The following is a 5,684-nucleotide window of genomic DNA, read 5'->3' on the forward strand; positions in this document are numbered from 1 at the left end:
ACTTTTTTATTCCCAAGGCAGCTTTTGAGGAGCTGTTCAGAGGCATTAACCTCTTTTAGTCCTGGATGATGAGGGGGAAATACACTGACGTCCAGGTCTGGACCCAGAGCTGAGCACATGTCCCATCTGCCTCTCCTGAGCCTCCAGGCCCCAGGCGGGATTGTCTCGCCTCACTCATCCTTGCCGCCAAGGCTTCCTCGCCTGTATTTATATACACTAAAGCCTCTGCCCGAATAAAACATCCATGTAAAATCCAATTTTCTCAGAATCTCTTTTGGAGCCTGGACCTGAGATGGAGTAGGTAACCCCGGCGGTAACCGCCTGAACCACTCCTGCTGGCTGCAAAGGTGAGGCCCATTTTTCAATTATCTATCTGCTGTGACAGCAGCGGTCCAGCCACCGAGCCAAGGAAGGAGGAGGGGGGAGGCAGAGCTGGGGAGGAGGGAGAAAGAGGGCAAGGGCATGGTGGGAGAGGAGAGGGAGAAACCTAGAGAGAGGCACGTGGCAGAGACCTCTGCACTTGGCACCCAGTAGGTGTTCAAGAATTATTTGGAAAATGAGTTACTGGAAGAGTGAAAAGGGAGGGTGGGGGTGAGGCAAGGAGAGGGGGAGAGCTGGAGAGACACAGAGTGGGTGGAGAGAGGGAGAGAAGGAGAGAGGGCAGGAGGGGGAGAGGGGGAGGGGAGGCGAGCATGGATGGAGCCAACAAGAGGCTCCTGTGTCAATCCGTGGAAACGGGAGGCAGAGTGATGCGGTCACAGCTCCTGCCATCAATATCCTCTAATATAAATGTCAGTGATGCTATTTTCCGCGCAGTCATTTCGCACACTGCTGATTACATTAACGTATAATGGAGGGGCGCCGGCTCCACTGCTTTCTCCCCTAACCCTCCCCCCGGTGATGTGTCAATAGCCGCCTCCATGAACAAGTCAATTTTCTGCAGGCTTGGCAGCGGAATAAATCTGCCCGGCTATGGGGAGAGCTGGAGATATTTATATACCCGGCTCCTGCCTTCCGTGAGCGCGCGTGCGTGTGCGCGGCGGGCGCGGGCGCGGGCTGGGGTGGGGAGGCGGTGGCGCGCGGCCGAGCTGAATGATTTCCAGCCCGGACTCAATAAGAGGAGAATTTAGAGCGGTCCCTGAGCTGGGCTCCCAGAAACAGCCTTACACGTTTATTTTCCTTAGCTGAACAGGAAAGGCAAGAATTATATGTGGATTTATAGGACAGGCGCAGCTCAACCCAAATGCTCCCGCTCCGGGGGGCGGGGAGCGCGGGGGCGGGGGCGCGGAGGGAGGCGGCGGGCCGAGAGCGGGCCGCTGGGACCCCGGCTCGCGCCGGTGCGGGTAGGGGCACACTCCCCTCGCAGGTCGCTTTAATTACATTTGTTCTTGTCCTTCGTGAGGGCGAGACTTCGGCGCAGCCCGCGTTGGGGGGAGGGAAGGCGCAGGCCGGGACTGCCTGGGGATGGTGGGGGGTGGGGGGGGCGGCTTCGGGAACGGGGACAGGGGGAGACCCCGAAGGGGGGCTGTCAGCCTCGGCTCAGAAGCGGATCAATAGTACGAGATCTAATGGGCTAACTGCCAAGCGGACGCACTGAGGCGCTGCCCCGCGGGGGCGGGAGGGGGTGGGCGAAGGACGAGAGATAGGAAGGGGGGTAGGAGAGGGAGAGAGGACGGTGGGGGGGGGGGGGCGAAGGGCAGGAAGAGTGAGAGAGATTCGGGGAGGAGGAGAGAAAAAACGGAGAAGGGAACAGAGGGAGAGTAGAAGGGAAGGGACAGGACAGGACAGTCTTCGAGGGGGCGTATCTTCAACATCCTTGCCCCCCAACAGTGGGAAGGAAGAACCTGTCCCGGAGCGACCTCACACCGAAGCCGCCCGCCCCTGTGTCCTCAACTCTGCCATTGAGCCGCCAGGGGGCGGCGCGACCCTGTGCTGTCCCCGCGGATCTCCGCGCCTCCTTGCTGGGGCTCAAGTGACCCGTCTCCTCTGACGCCTGGTCCCTGCGCGGTGCTCTCTGCCCTCTCCCGGAGGCCTCCCTGCGTGGCAGGGGTGGGGGTAGGGCAGCTCGCCCCCTCCCCCCGCCCCGAATAGACGGAATCTTCTGGCTTTCATAGTGTTGAGCATGGCACTCTGGGACCTTGGAGCGAGGAAGTACCCCAGGGGCTGGATCACCAGCCTGGGGCTGGCCAGTGCCCCTCAAAGATACCCAAGGCTGCAGCAGACGCGGCTTAGGAGTCAACGTGGGATTTGGGCCTTCGCATCCTGGCGGCGGAGCGCAGGCGAGTCTCTGGGACAGTCCCCGCGCGAAGGGTCCTTCTGCATGTGCTGTGCAGGGCCCTAGCGAGGCCAGCCAAGGCCGCAGGGGATCAATGCCCAGTTTTAACTCTTTCGGTTCCTGGCCATTGCTGACCCCTAAGCTCCTGCCCACAGACGGATCCTTTTTCAGCTCCTTCCTGTCCCTTCCCAAACTGAGTGAGACAATAAAATACATCCCAACACTCCTGCCAGCAAATTGTGCCACTCAGTAGAGGGGAGCCTGGTGGTGTCAGTTCAATGGTTCTCAAGCTGGGGGCATATCAGAATTACTTGGAGCTTTCCAACATAAACGTGTCTACCCACATGCACTCATATTGTAAGCAGTGTGTGTGGGCCGGCAGGGGTTCCTGGAAACGTGCATTTTATCAAAGCTCCCTAGGTAATTCTGATATATTCCCCCATGGGCATTGCCTGAAGAAAGGTATTACTATTGTACATTTTTTCACGTTGGCTGTGGTAGCTCACCTTGGGCTCTTTGCCCTCATGGATATGTCTGTTTGTGTATCACTATGCGCATATGTCATTGGGTACCTGTCACTGGGTAAACATTGTTTTATGCATCTCTTTGTGCCTCTTCCTGTGTGTCATTGGGGTTATCAGCATTTATTGAGAGCGCTTATTGTGTATGCATTGTTGTACATGCCTGTACTGATGAGAGCCAGTGGGGGCCCCGTGGTGTGCTTGCGATGTGTCGAGCACATCTCTGTGAGCTCCATTGTGGGGCACAGCCATTGTCTCCATGTCATTGAGAGTGTGTGCTGGCGAGAGCTCATGACACAAATGGAACGAAGCTGATCTGCCCCAGAAGCAAAGGCAGCAATGACCTTCTTTTTCCAATTATATCCTGGTCAGAGGTGAATGACCTCTCCCCACTGAGGCCGCTTCTTGTCATGCAAACTGAGCAGAAGGATGGAGATTAGAGGAATGTGACCGAGTCACGTGTGAAAACAATCAGCTATCAATGGGCCTCCGATCAATGCCCCAGATTACAGATGAGCCCTGGGGAAGAAGTCACTTTGGAGTTTTTCCCAAGGAGGGGAAAACACATGGTACACAACCATTCACAGCACACTGCCACACTCATGTCCCACGCCCCGAGAGACCCACATGCACTTATACAGCCTGGGGACAGATAGGAAGTGGGTTGGAGAGAGCTGAGCAAATGAATGGCCACTCGCTCTGACTTGGTGGGCAACTATTATTAGTTGTAGGTGTTTATTTCGTTTTTGCTAAAGGTGCAACCTTTATTCAGCTGGTAGCCGGAAGTGTAAAAGCTTGTGTTGAGTGTTTTCTATTTTAAGTCTGGAGAGTTAGGATTCTAAGTGGGTCACGGGAGGCACTGTGGGGATTTGGAGGAAACTCATGTCAGGAACAGAGCAATAGAGGGCTTGTGTTGAGGGGGGAGTAAAGGAAAGTCTTTGGTCAGCTGTGGACAAGGGGCAGGTGTGCAGTGGAGGGGTTCCTGGGGCCAGGGCATCTGTCCTCAGGACAACTTGAAACCAGGCTGTGGGGTGAGGGGTGCCATGAGAGACCCTCATGCAGGTTGACTAGTCTTTAGAGGGAGGTAGAGGCAGGAATTTGGGGAAATATAAAGATGAGCTGAGAGGCCAAGATGGATCAGTACCTGGAGGGTCAAGGGAGACCAATGAGAAAAAGGGAAGCATTCCGGAAAGGCTTTCTGGAAAGTGTTCTGGAAAGGACCTCATCAGACCCGGCTTTTATATCAACTGACCTTACCTCTGGCCAGGAGTCAGTGTGGCTGGGCCTTGCACCCAGGCCAGCCAAGGTTGAGGGGGGGAAGCATCATGTAGTCTGTGCCTGTAGGGTGTGACAGGCAGTCTTCTGTGGCCTTTAGTGGTCTTAGAATTCCTTTGGTGCACATTTGTGGATGTCCCACTCTGTCTTACAGGAATGAAATGATGGGCAAGAATCCCTTAGGGAGCTTATAATCTAATGCAGAATAAAGAATTTGAAAGAGTTTGAAGACTTTAAATTCGTTTTTTTGGCTTTGGAAAAAGTAGCGTTGCACAAGGGCAGACCGCCTGGATTCAAATCCCGGCTGTGCCATTTACCAGCTTCAGCTTGTAGGTTCTCAGGCCCTCCTTTCCTCCATCTGTAGAAGAGGGGTAGCTGGCTCTCAGGATTGTTGTGCACATTTTAGGTAAAGCCCTGAGAACAGCGCCTGGGCACAGGAACATAAGTCGGCTTTTCTCATCTTTCCTTCAGTTTTGAGTACAGTGCTTTTGGAAAAGTCCCATTCTTGTCTCAGCGGAATTAAGGTAAAAAAGGGCAAGAAAACTGGGTGGTTAGAAGACCTTGGGGGCTGGAGTCGGGGTCGGGGTAGGGCAGTGATGTGGGAATCCTGGGGTCAGGCGGATGGCGTAGTCGAGATAGACTCTTTCCAGATGGGGCTGAGGAGGCATAAGGCAGAAAGAGGAGGGTCAGGACAGAGGTCCTCTGTGCAGAGCCCGCGAACTCTGCCCCCGTCCCTGGAAGGGCACCCCCTGCTGGCGCAGCCCACCCATAGATGTCCTGGGGGGCTGCAGGGGGAGACATGCCGAACACCACAGGATAATCAGCACTCTTGCTTTCCTGGGACAGGCCCACCCAGCTTCCCTTTCCCACCAGTTGGCCTCAGCTACAGCAGCCCCCTCTGCTGGCCTCAGCAGGGCTAGAACTGAGCCCTGCCTCCGCCAATCTCCTTTCCTTCCAGGCAGTTAGGAAGTGAGATGAGAGGTCACAGCAGGCCCATTCTATAGCCTGGGAGATTGAGGGTTAGAAGACTCCCGAACTGGGTCTTCCTATTTAACCCGACTCCAGTAACACTTGGGAAAGATCCATGCAGGCAGCTCAGCAAGACAGTTAAGCTGTAGGCTGTGAAAACAGAGTCTTAAGTTTGATTCTGCCACTTACTAGCTGATATGAACTTGGGCATGTCATTTAACTTGTTTAGTCTCAGTTTAGTCATCTGAAAAATGGAAACAACAATAATACCCACCTTATGGGGTTGTTGTGAGGATCAAATAAGATAGTATACTTTATAAAGTGTTTAGTACAGACGATTAAGTAGGGGATCAACCAGTTCTCTAGGAATTTGCCCAAGGAGGAACTTCCTGCTGTGGCAGCACTGGTGTCCTCTAGGGGTCTTAGCCCTTGACTGTGGGCTTCTGGGGACTTCACCATCCCAGGTTTATTTATTCAAATCCCAAAGCACCAAATGGCTGAGCAGCTGCCAGAAGCTGCTAGTTCTTTATAGGATGCGGTGGGAGGGATGGGACGGGGAGTCCTGGTACTGTGCAGGGAATAAAGGATTAAGGCATTGGGGGGTGCTGGCATGGGAGTGGGTCACCCTCCCCCTTCCATTGATT

At 54.6% G+C, this 5,684-nt stretch overlaps 1 long non-coding RNA gene across 1 annotated transcript; it reads left to right on the forward strand.

Moving 5' to 3' along the window:
* The first annotated feature begins 1,058 nt into the window (after positions 1 to 1,058).
* On the forward strand, positions 1,059 to 4,296 carry LOC138923268 (uncharacterized). The gene is made up of 2 exons (XR_011436667.1): positions 1,059 to 1,197; positions 1,831 to 4,296. It is a non-coding gene; the product is annotated as an uncharacterized lncRNA (long non-coding RNA).
* Positions 4,297 to 5,684: the final 1,388 nt, after the last annotated feature.

The sequence above is a fragment of the Equus caballus genome, chromosome 1 (assembly GCF_041296265.1).
Source record: "Equus caballus isolate H_3958 breed thoroughbred chromosome 1, TB-T2T, whole genome shotgun sequence".
NCBI lineage: Eukaryota > Metazoa > Chordata > Mammalia > Perissodactyla > Equidae > Equus > Equus caballus.